The sequence below is a fragment of the Macrotis lagotis genome, chromosome 7 (assembly GCF_037893015.1).
Source record: "Macrotis lagotis isolate mMagLag1 chromosome 7, bilby.v1.9.chrom.fasta, whole genome shotgun sequence".
Taxonomy (NCBI): domain Eukaryota; kingdom Metazoa; phylum Chordata; class Mammalia; order Peramelemorphia; family Peramelidae; genus Macrotis; species Macrotis lagotis.
The window spans coordinates 198,479,333-198,491,804 of record NC_133664.1 but is presented as its reverse complement, the minus strand read 5'-3'; the positions used below and the strand labels follow the sequence as shown (position 1 = coordinate 198,491,804).

The window sequence follows — 12,472 nt, the reverse complement described above, 5'->3', positions numbered from 1 at the left end:
ATAGGAATTGAGGGAGGGAGAAGAGAATTTTTTTTCTTTCCAGCTTCCCCTTCTCCACAGACCATCAATAATGGTGATTTGCAGGATCACCTTACCTAGTAGTAGCCACTATATCCAAAAAAGAGCCAACACAGAGTATAATTAAGATTGAATTGAACAGGACCAGAAAACCCAGTGGAATAAGATTAAGATGCCTACCAGGAGAGCAGACAACAATACAGTGCTATAGTGTGGCTGATGTGATTTTACATGACTTCTATGTCTGTGACCCAACCTTGTGAACTCTGTGTGTGTGTGTGTGTGTGTGTGTGTGTGTGTGTGTGTGTGTGTACCCTCTCTTCCCATTGGTACTGTATCCCAGATTTATGGAACAGTTGTATTGTACTTACTGGTTTTACCATGCTATTTCAGTAAATGTCATTGCTTTGAGCTCATTGGGTCCTCTGGCTGACTTCTGAAAATAAACACACTGATGGGAACTCATGAACTACAGTTTGGGGAGTATAGACCTAAAGACCACTGCAGACCCTGGGTTTCAACCTCTGAGGAATCACTGTGAATGGGAACTGGGATAGGACCTTAGAGGGGACACTGAAAGGATAAATATGGAACATTCAGGTTGTGTAAAAGCTCGCATCCCTTGCTCTTGCCATGGAATCAGACTACTTTTTTCAATCTTGTATTTCCTAAATGACATCTTTACTTTTAGTTCTTCTATGAAGGCATTGATTTATTATGAGTTTTATCTTGTTTACCAGAGCAGTGATTTCATGGAAATAGAAAATTCCCAGTGAGGGGGCTAAGGCACCAGGAAGTTTGTGGACTTGGCTAAATTCACACTGTGGGTATTCTTTGAATGACTGCCACTTGAATCCAGGTATTCATGACTGACCTACTTTCTGCACTGTGCTCCCTCTCCTAATGTCTATAATGTAGTTTGCTCACACCCACCATGCACCTCTTCTCCATTGACCTTGGTGTGATGCTAATTTTGTATTTTTTTCAAAGACTAATATTCCATTATCTGTAGCCACATAGAGACATTGGTAGAATACAGGTATACTTTTTAAAAAGATGAGCTATTGCTTCACTGATGATGCTTTGAAATTTCTGAAAGGAATTCAATATTATTTCCTTCTTTGGTTTACTTACCCTTTCAGTTAGTCTGCACCATTACCAATGCACACATGCGGCATACATATACTATTATTTATATATACATATATATATATGTATATATATATATGTATGTATGTGCATATATCTCTGTGTGTTTGTAAACATTGTTGTTCAGTTCTTTTTAGCCACTCTTTGTGGCATTTTCTTGGCAAAATTACCAAAGTAGTTTGCTATTTCATTCTCCAACTCATTTTATAGATGAGGAAACTGAAGCCTACAAAGTTAAGTGACTTGAGCAAAGTCACCCAGATAGTGTCTGAGGCCAAATTTAAACTGAGGACTCCATGGCCCAGAATGCTATATACTGCACCACCTAACTTCCCCCTATGGATATGTACAATGCATGTATTATTCATATCCGTAGGGGGGCAGTTAGGTGGTGTAGAAGATAGTGCACTGGCCTCCCAATATTCTGATCCGTATCTGGCCACTGGACCCAGATGGCTCTGGAGAAGAAAGTGAGGTTGGTGACTTAGCAGAGCCCCCCCTCCCTCAAATCCAATTCTTGTGCTCATCACGGCATCACCTCCCTGATACCATGATCTTTGAGGATGAAGGATAAACATCAGCATAATATACATATGTGTGTTGTAATAAAGGACAAGCTCTCCAAATTGAATTACATTATAAACTATCTAAAAAGATTCTTTACTCATTTCACATTTCTTGTGTAGATGATTAGATTAAACTCTTTTGAGGGATAAAGATTTCTTTCATTAGGTCCTGTGACATTCTACATTTTGCTGTAACCAGCACAATGTCATTCACAAACACAATACACAACAGTTGGAGGACCTCATCAGTCTCAGAGAATATCTATTCAGCTTGAACACTGTATTAGATATCCCCCATCACAGTAGAGAATATCTTTCCAAAGCATGCAACTCTGTTTCATGTCTTGCCCAATTGTTATTGCAAAAAATTGAACAAAATTATCTCTGCAGATGGTGATGTGTTGGGAATTAGAGAATTCTAGATGTCTCATTCAATCAAAGCTTGGAAATACACCAATTAAAATGGAAGAAAAATGTGGTTGTAAACTCCACTACCTAGCCCAGGGTTACATGGAAGAATCATCTGAAAGAAATCTGAAATCCCAACTTTAAAATATACAAGGCACAACACAAAACAATACTGTAGCAGGGACGTCAAGGAAAAAGGGCTTCCCAACACCCTGTGGGGATGGAGGATGAGAAGCAGTCCTATAATCTAGCAATAAGAGAAAAAGTCCCATACAAAATTCAACAGGAGATAGGTCATAGCCCTTTGGTAATAGTGAGGAGAGGGATAGGAAAGGGAGACAAACCCCAAAAATATACTGCAGTAATTAAAAAGAGAAAACCCATAAAGGCAATGACCCACACTAGGAAAAGGCCTCAGCAATGTGGCAATAAAACGAGAAAGACCCTGACCTATCCACAAAGCCCCAGTTCAATCAACACCCAAGGATTATAGACATGAACAATGACAGGAGACAGGACTGGGAGGGTGTGATCTGAACTTGGTCACCATGCTAATAACTAGGCAGGGTCTACTTTGTTGAGTCCCTTTCCAGACTCGTATGTTTAGTCTCTTTTCTGGACTCCTTATCCTTTCCCCAGGCAAGCATTTGAGGGGCAGAAGACAAGGATGACAAGTTCTCCAAGATCTCCAAGATACCCAAGAACTCCAAGGTCTCCAAGCTCTCCTTTTATTCATCAGAATACAAGTACTTAAAATATCCTTCCCAGAACCTAATCCACTCCCACTCCTGTGGCACTTAGTAAAACAAGGTTCTGATGCTCAAAGGCATAAGGTGATGATAATTTACAGTATTTTCACACACAACAATCCCTAACACTACCTATATCATCCTGAAGTATGAGATCAAAATTTGTCCCAAAAACAGTGTACTCTAACCCAGATACCGAGGCTATCCTTAAGAACAGACCAAAAAAATCCACCCAGTATTATAAAGAAATATCCTGGAATGAAAGATTCTCTAGAAGTAATTCCCAAAATAGTGCATAACCCCACAACTAGTCTAAGAAAAATCTTCAGAGAAAAAAGTTCTGTCTACAAGAACTACAATAGTATCTGGAAGAAATGAAAGAAAAATATAAGATGCAATAGCTGGAGAGGAAAGAATTGCAAGAAATGATACCTATAACAGATGCACTAAACCTAAAGTTGAGGACCCTGAAAATTAGAATAACCTAAAAAGAAAACAATATCTTAACTGTTGCTAAAAGAAATAATAAAAAAAGTTTGAAAAAGAAGAAAATTTAAGAAATTCAATATGTAAAAACAGATTAAGGAGGCTTATACTTAACCTAATTCTTAATTATTTTATTAATATAACTTTATAAGACTATTCTGCAGTAAATTTGAAAATTGTAAACACACACACACACACACACACACACACACACACACACACGTGCGCACACGGATACTGTATTTCCAGAAATCGTAAATGAAAACTGCCAAAACTCTTAAAACCAAAAGGCAGGGGTGCCTAGGTGGTGCAGTGGATAAAGCACCGGCCCTGGAGTCAGGAGTACCTGGGTTCAAATCCTGTCTCAGACACTTAATAATTACCTAGCTTTGTGGCCCTGGGCAAGCCACTTAACCCCATTTGCCTTGCAAAAAAAACCAAAAGGCAAAATGAAAATAAAATTTACCAGTTACTTCTAGAAATAAACTCAAAATGAAAATTCCTAGGAATATCATAGCCAAAATTCAGAGGTTACATATCAAAGAAAAAGTACAAGCCATCATTTTCCCCAGATTTCTTTTGAAATAGATCAAATACCAACGGGATGCACTAAAGTTCATACAAAATTTGACAGCTGCCACCATTAAAAAGAAAAGAGAAGAATTTGGAACCTCATAATCCCAAAGGCAAAACATAAAGCTTTATAAACAAAAATCAGATTTCTCTCAAAACCAAATATAATCTTATAAGGGGGTGGGGTGGGAGAAATAATGAAATAGAAGATTTTCAAGCATGTCTAATGAAAAGACCAGAAGTGAGTGGACATTTTGAAGTAAAAATTCAAGAGTCAAGAGAAATACAGGAAGGTGGACACATCTGTTCAAATTGGATAGGACTAAGTGGAGACAAATTGCTTCCATACTAATGGGGGAATGAGAAACAAATGTCTTCTCAGAACTAATATCTTCAAGTGCCATAGAATAATGGAAAATATGTCATCTAGAGGTCCTGAGGGAGGTTTTGTTCTTATCTTGGGAAAAGACAGAAATGGGAGGGAGAGAGGATATATTAGGGAAGAAAAAAGGAGAAAAGCACTGTCACATAATGGAAGTTCATAAGATAAGGAATATTTTAACATGGAGGAAGATGTGGAGGGAACAAGCATCATCTGAACTGGTCAAAGGAAGATTGAAAACAACTATATACACCTCTCCTCTGAGGCACACATGCATAAATATAGTCATACAGAAATACATTAAACTTAAAATAGAAAAAGAAGTAAAGAGAAAGGAAGTGAATGAAAAAAGTAAGACTTAAAAAGAAAAGCAGAAAGAGTGGGATTGGGGTAGGACAAAAGGAAATGAGGACACCTAGGTGGTACAATGAATAGAGTGCCTAGCCTGGGGTCAGGAAGTAGTATCTTCATGAGTTCAAATCTGATCTTACATACATAATAGCTGTGTGACATTTAACACTATTCCTCATCTGTAAAATGAGTTGATGAAGGAAATAGCAAAATCGCTCTAGTATCTGTCAAAACAAAAACCCAAATGGGATTACAAAAATCATACATGACTGAAACTACTGTACAACAACAAACCAACAAAAAGAAAGAGAAGAGGGGCACCAGTGTGGAAACAGACTGTTTCAATCCCAGATGAGAAGTGTTAATCAAACTCTTCTTTTTTCACCTCATTTGTAAAGATGGTGGAAGTGAAGAGAGGAAAAATATCTTATTTTTCCAATGAATGCTTGTGTTCTAAGTGACTGAGAGATACCTAGAGTGAAATGCACAATTAGTAACCATAATTTTGAATTAGAATGGGATAAATTTACCCATAAAATGGAAAAACTAATAAAATAGAAAAAAATCTAAAAATATGCTGTTTCTATGAAACACTTAAAACATTAAGATTCATCTAGGGGCAGCTAGGTGGCGCAGTGGATAAAGCACCAGCCCTAGAGTCAGGAGTACCTGGGTTCAAATCCAGTCTCAGACACTTAATAATTACCTAGTTGTTTGGCCTTGGAAAAGCCACTTAACCCCATTTGCCTTGCAAAAACCTAAAAAAAAAAAGATTCATCTAGCATTAAAATGAAGAACTAGAAAAAATTTATTATGCTTCAAATGAAATTTTAAAAAATCAGACAAAGCAATCATTTCAGATTAGAATTAACAATCATTTCAGATAAGACTATAATAAATATAGATTTAATAAAAAGAAATACAGATTATACTTTAAAGTTCCACAGATAATGAATCAATAGCAATGCTTGATATGTGTATATGTTATGTACAAAATAACATAGAATCTAAATATTTAATGGAAAAGTTAAGCAGATTTTAGAAACAGTAAAACTATAATAATGAAGAACTTCAGTGAGCCCCGTTATGCCATAGACAAATCTAACCAAAAGCTAAACAAGAAGGAAATTAAGGAACTGAAAAGAACTTTCAATGCATGTGTTACCTTAAGGAAAATACTGTTGAAGGTATTTACAAAATGTAGGCAGCTCTCAATTTTTCAGGTATACAAGCCACCTTCTATTATCAACCTGACTTTCTACTGTGTGAATTTTTCATCTCAAACTAATTTTCCTCTACAACCCAACACATTCCCAGATACTACCTAACCAGGTAAAATAATAATTCTGAAACAGACTTGTCCTTCAGGTAATCAGCTTTATTTCCCAGGATGTTTGGATACAGAACACAAACATTTATTGGAGAACTAAGACTACATTTCTGATGATATTCAGAACAAAGCTATTTATTGGTAGAGAGAGAGAGCTTTGTGGGCAGGAGGGACACAATCAAAATAGACATAGAGGAACCCAGGGATCTAAGATTATTCCTGAGGGTCCCATAAAGCAAGGTTGAAACATACTGGCTACCCAGAGGTAACAAGGTTTCCTAAGGTTTAGGCAGAGATGTGGAGAATTGAAGCTCCCAACCTCTCAACTCTTAGAGACTAGATGTAGATATCTTGCCAATACTTTCCCTTTTAAAATCAAAATTTTTTAAAGGATCTGAAAATCAAATTATTTTTAGTAGAAAGGAAAAAGTATGTTATATAATATTTATAGAAAATGCAGGGTGCTGTTACTTCAATTTTTTAATGTTTCATTGATGCTGTTTTTAAAATATCACTATCACTTCATGATAACTTCATTCACTTCCATAAAACCTGTAACAAAGTGTAGTCTGGCAAAACAATCAACAAAGTGTTCACATCTGCTAATGTTTGCCTGTACTTACAAATCACCATTTCTCTGCCATGAGTTGAGAGGCAAGCTTTTCTGTTTCTGTTTCTGTTTCTGATTTTTACTTATTCTCTTTCTGACTTTTTAGATATCTTCATCTTTCTTCAAATGGTTTCTCATCCTCTTACCTGTGCAATCTTTCTCATTGTGGAACACCCTTCTGCCTGGTGATTTTCTTCTCCCATTGATGGCTTCTTCCCAGAATGGCTGTTTTGCCAGTTTGCCTTCATTCCTCTCCTGAATCTGTTTCAGACTCTCTAGACTTGATACCATGCCTCCAATTTTTCAGCTCTCTTTTATCTGCTGCTTTTCCCCATTAGACTATAAGTGACTCTGCTACTTCCTAATTATTTGACTGAAGGCAAGTAGCTAAAACCAATAGAATAATCTCCAATTTCCCTTCCAGGTCTAAATCTATGATCATATAACCGCAATTTATTCAACTATTCTCTAATCAGTGGAAAGATACTTTTTTTCTCCATTTCTTTGTTATCATAAAAATAATAAAGATAGTTAGATTGATATAGAGATATTTAGATGTATAAGGTCACTCCTGCTTTCTTTTTCTAACTTATCTGAAAACACATTTCTACTAATGGTATCACTAGGTTAAAGAATAAGTATTGTGTGATGAATTGATTGGAACAATTTTTGATTATTTTCTGTTGCTTTACTATTCACTTCTGCTCTGAATCAATGTTTTATGTTTCAATGCTTCATTATTAGTCTTTGGTTTGCCAGCAGTTGAGTAACAGCTAGCTAATCAGAGAAATTTAAACCTGAGTAGGGGCAAAAATAAATCGGAGAAATGTATTGCCAGTAATACCAATTTAGCCCATAGACATAATGAAATGCAGTCATTATAGGTTATATTTGCCTACTGATCACCCCTTCTGGTTTTTTTTTTAATTTTTTTTAATCTAACCAGACTGGAAAAAACCTTGGTGTGGTCCTGTTTGAAGTAATGAAAAATCTGCCTGACTGCAATTACATATTTTGGAATCAAAAGTTCTGGATTAAGTCCTGGCATCAGGCACTATGATCATGAACAAGAAACTGTACCTTTTGAAATATCAGTTTTCTCAGCTGTAAAATAAGACAGTAATATTTCTACCACCCACTTCCCTCAGAGTTGTTGTGAATAAGTGTTTTGTAAGCTTTAAAGTGATATGGAAATGGAAGCAATTATCATTATTATTTTTCTTCTTCTCCTAACCTGATTTTTGATCTCTGTTCTTACTCTCTTGCAGGAGAGCCATGTCTTTATCTTTTTCCTTAACCCTTATATTTCCTCTCCTATGTTATCACTGCCTCTTGCTTCTTTTGTCCTTCCCAGGAATGGCAATGCAAGGATTAGTTAGTGGCAAACCCATCCTTGGCTATTTAAGTGGGAAAAGGAGAGAGAGGTTTCAAAATTACTGAATGAAGCTTCAATGCCTTTCTATGCTCCATTATCTCTGATTACTTAATTCAATGAATGAAGGAAGATTTCTTTTTAGCACAGAAGTAAAGTAACTCTCTTCTCTACATTTAGCTAGAAACAATCTTTCTGTATTTGGGGGTGGCAGATGAATGAAAACAACAAAAGAAGATGAAGAGAAAATAAATGAAAGAGGAGAACTGATGATGAAATTCAGTATTCCCTTAGGGATATGGAATCAGGAAATCAGATGAGCTAAATCAGATGCCACAAGAAAAACTCACCTCACTGAGAAACTGAATTAAAGAAGGAATAGAATAGGAGGAGTAAGGGAAGAGGAGTTAAATTCATAAACATCATGACATGTGGAGAAGTCAGAGAAGAAAGAGACACCGTATAACCAGATGGAAAGATATGCAATCAGAAATTATCAGACCTGCTTCTACTAAAAGGAAGCAGGAACTACAGTGTCCTAGACTACATCATCTCCCATTTCAGCTATATGGCTTTCAATTTGTCTGATTTATAAAGGCAGCTGGCTGGCACAGTGATTAAAGAACTGGACCTGGAGTCAGGAATTCAAGTTTAAATCTGGTCTTAGACACTTACTGGCTATGTGAAGGTAGGTCTCTTATCTTACTCGGTTTTCTCTTCTGCAAAATGGAGATCAACAATAGCTGTGAGATAGAATGAGAAAATAATTGTAAAATAATTTGCTATTAAAGCAGTATAGAATTGTTAGTGATAATTATTATATAATATATATGCCCTGTTTTATATATTTATATGTTTTACATACATTCACTCATACATATGCTGTAAAATGAAGCCCACTTTGGGAAATTAGTCTTCAGAGGAGATGATTTTATCTAGCAGGAGGAAAAAGTTGAGAGGTGCAGATCCTGCCAGAGAGATACTTATTAGTTCTGTGTCTAGGTAAGTCACTTCATTTCTCTAAGCCTCAGTGTCCTCATCAGTCAAATGGAAATGCTATTCAAAAGGTGGTTGGAAAGATCAAACAAAATAATGGTTTGTTGTTTTGGGTTTATTTGGAGGCAGTCGGGGTTAAGTGATTTGTCCAGAATCAACCAGAGCTTGTAAGTGTCTGAGATTGGATTTGAACTCAGGTCTTCCTGACTTCAGGGTTGGTGCTCTATTCTAACTGTCCATCTAACTCCCACCTGGCTGTCCCAAAAATAATGTATATAAAAAATCTTTGGGAATTCTATATTATTTACTATTAGATGTATGGGGGATACAAAAGTGGTTGTTCCTTCTTTGAATAAGTTTAAATCCAGTAAATAATCTCAAACTTCTGGCAAAATAGATAGAACACCAGGTCTAGAGTCAGGAAGACTCATCTTCTTGAATTTGAATCTGACCCCTGATATTTATTAGCTGTGTGACTTTGAACAAGTCATTTAAACCTGTTTGCCCTAGTTTTCTCACTTATAAAATGAATGTGCAAAGGAAATGGTAAAATACTCCAGTATCTTTGCCAAGAAAAAGACACAAGGGGGTAATGAAGAATTGGAGACAACTGAAAAATTGACAAGACTTTCTCAGACTTTTGCTTTCCATTAACATACTTCCAGACTACTTTCTTATACTTATTTTTCTTTTTATTGAGATGTTTTATTTTTACAATACCTTCATTTCCAAATGTATTCACCACCCAGTGAGTCATTCCTTATAACAAAGAATAAAGGGGGTGGGGGAAGCAATATTTCAAAATTAACCAAAGCATCAACCAGAATGTTCCACAATGTTCTATACCCATAGTCCTCCACCTCAGAAAATACTGTTAGTTTTCCTCACAACAATGGAGTGAGGTAGGTAGTATATTTATCATTATCCTCATTTTCTGGATGAGGAAAATGAAATGTGGAGAGCCTCTAAATGCCTTTTCCATTGTCACACAGCTTGTAAAAAGTTCAGGGAATATAAATTAATATACATTATAGCTCAGCAAACCTACTTTGGAAGGCAAATTTTAAAATATCCAAAGTTACTTATCCTACAGCTTCCCTTCTTGAGTGCAAATAGTCAAGAATTTAATCTATAAGTAACAGTCTTGTCCAATGGATTAAGAGTCATTTGGTTTGCAAACCAGGAGGGCATTACTGTAAACAGGTTGGGAGACACTGAAATATGTTGATAATGTGAGGTCTGGAGTCTCTTTCCTTTCAGGTTGCTTTAGGAGGTAGAGAAGTAAAAACTAGAGATTCATCCATCGCATGGCACCAGATTTCATCCTTCTTCTGAATCCTAATTGTCATGGACAACAGATATCTGAAGAAAAAGCAGAGGTTCTTTTAACCTAAACCTAAAGCTTCATGAATTGATCTTTTCTCCATGTAGGGAACTGGATTATTCCAAAAGGCATCAAGCTTTTGGTCTGGTAGTCGGTCTATGGTAAAAAGTGTTTTATTTATTCTAGGTAGCAGGGAGCAGCAACAGCCAATAGAAAACCACCCAACAACCAAACTACCCAGTTGTCAGGCATCAAAGAACGTCTACCCCATCTAAAAAAATGTGACTGTGTATAAATCTTTTTTTCTATAGTAATCTAAAGATTGCAGGGTTTTGCCAATATACTTATTGATCAATATTCGCAAATATTTTAAAGAAACTATGATTTTTAAAAGTTCTTAAAGTTCAAACTCTTGAAGAACATTTCTGATGATAATTTTTTTGTTCAGACCCCACCCAAATGGAATAGCCATTGTGTTCTGCTCAGACTTGAGTGGGGCATGCATTCTTTGAATAGACTGTCCAAGGCTAGGGATGGTCTGGGTATTTAGAGGTCTCTCTAAGAACAACATGTAATTCTCAGCATCTCAGAAACACCTATTCTTTTAAGGATATATATACTGAGTCCCACCATGATTGTTTTTAGTCTGAGAGAGAGAGAGATGATCAAATAACCATCCTTTTATTAATAAAATGATTAAATTATCCAGAATCTATGTCACAATATCCTTTAGCTAGATAGATCTGTCCATAATCCTATATTTTCTAAAGAACCCTTTAGCCCTGAGACTGTGCTGCAGAGTGGGAAGATTTGGAGTCAAAGAACCTAAGTTTAAATTATGACTGTGATTTTGGCCAAGTCTCCTTATGTCTCTAGGCTTCAATTTCCTCCCCTTTAAAATGGTGGAGGAAAGGAATTTTTAAATAACTTTTGAGGTCCCTTTCAGTTCAATTTCTATGATCCTCTGTCTTTTGCACTCATTAATTCCTTTCCTATACACCATTCTTCACATTCCTCCCCCACACACCACATTTCTTCTCCTCACCATCATGTTTCTCTTTCTTCAAGACTAGTGTCTGTTAAAAGAAAACCACAGGAGAAATGTGTAACTGGAGTCAGCACAAGTATCAACTTGTTCATCCAAGGTCTTCTTCTCTCTCCTTGCAGGCTGCTATACAAATGTGGGTGTTTCCTTCCGTGGAGCCATGATATACACACTTAGCTTGCCTGGGAAGCATAAATATAAAACAAAGGTCAGCAATGAAATGCAAGGATTCCATGAACTACAGCCCCTTTTCACACTTCCTGTCCTACCTGCGGTAACAGAAAACTAACTGCTTTCTTTATTTCTAAACTCCCTTGTCAAATCCACCCTGCACCACCCTGTCAGACTATTCTTCCCCAAATATTGTTTTAATTGAGTCATATTCCTGCTCAAGTCCTCCAATGTTTTCCTATGCTTACCAAAGTAAATCTAAATTTCCTCTGCTTGCTTTTTCTTTCTTTTCCCCCCAATTATATGAAGAGGTAATTTTCAACATTCATTTTTTAAAAAGTTTTCTCCCTTCAACCCTTCATATCCCCCAACCTAGGATAGCAAATAATCTGATATAGGTTATATATGTTACACAAATCAGAACAAAAGGGGAAAAACCATGAGAAAGGAAAAGCAAAAACAAAATTAAAAAGGTAAAAATAATGTGATTTGATCTGCATTCAGATTCGATAGTTCTTTTCTGGAGATGGATGGCATTTTTCATCACAGTGCTTTTTGAATTATCTCTGATCACTGTATTGCTAAGTTCATCATAATTGATCATTACACAATGTTGCTGTTAATGTGTACAAAGGTTCTGCTTGCTTTACTCACCATTGGTTCATGTAAGTCTTTCCAGGTTTTTCTGAAAAAAGTCTGCTCATTCTTCCTTAAAGAGCAATGATATTCTGTGATATTCATAAGCCACAATTTGTTCAGCCATTCCACAAATGATGAGCATTCCTTTGATTTCCAATTCTTTGTCACTACAAAATGTTTGCTTGCATTTTCAAGGTCCTCCTCCTTTCACTCAGACCTTATCTTACAAGTTACTTGTAACCTCATAATTCATAATAACCTCATAATTCAACTGGAATTGCTTTCTCCAAAGTTACTGATAAC

At 36.2% G+C, this 12,472-nt stretch overlaps 1 protein-coding gene across 2 annotated transcripts in view; it reads right to left on the bottom strand.

The window, feature by feature from the left end:
• Positions 1 to 7,807: 7,807 nt before the first annotated feature.
• KCNA6 (potassium voltage-gated channel subfamily A member 6) overlaps positions 7,808 to 12,472 on the bottom strand; it is a 26,595-nt gene continuing 21,930 nt past the window's right edge. Inside the window, exons 2-3 of one of the 2 annotated variants that reach the window (XM_074194417.1) lie at positions 11,360 to 11,541; positions 7,808 to 8,737 (exon numbers count right to left, since the gene is read on the bottom strand). The gene's annotated coding sequence lies outside the window, so the exon portion shown is untranslated. Of the gene's footprint in view, positions 8,738 to 9,502; positions 10,353 to 11,359; positions 11,542 to 12,472 lie in introns of those variants that run through there. The other variant, XM_074194416.1, reaches the window with a different exon arrangement.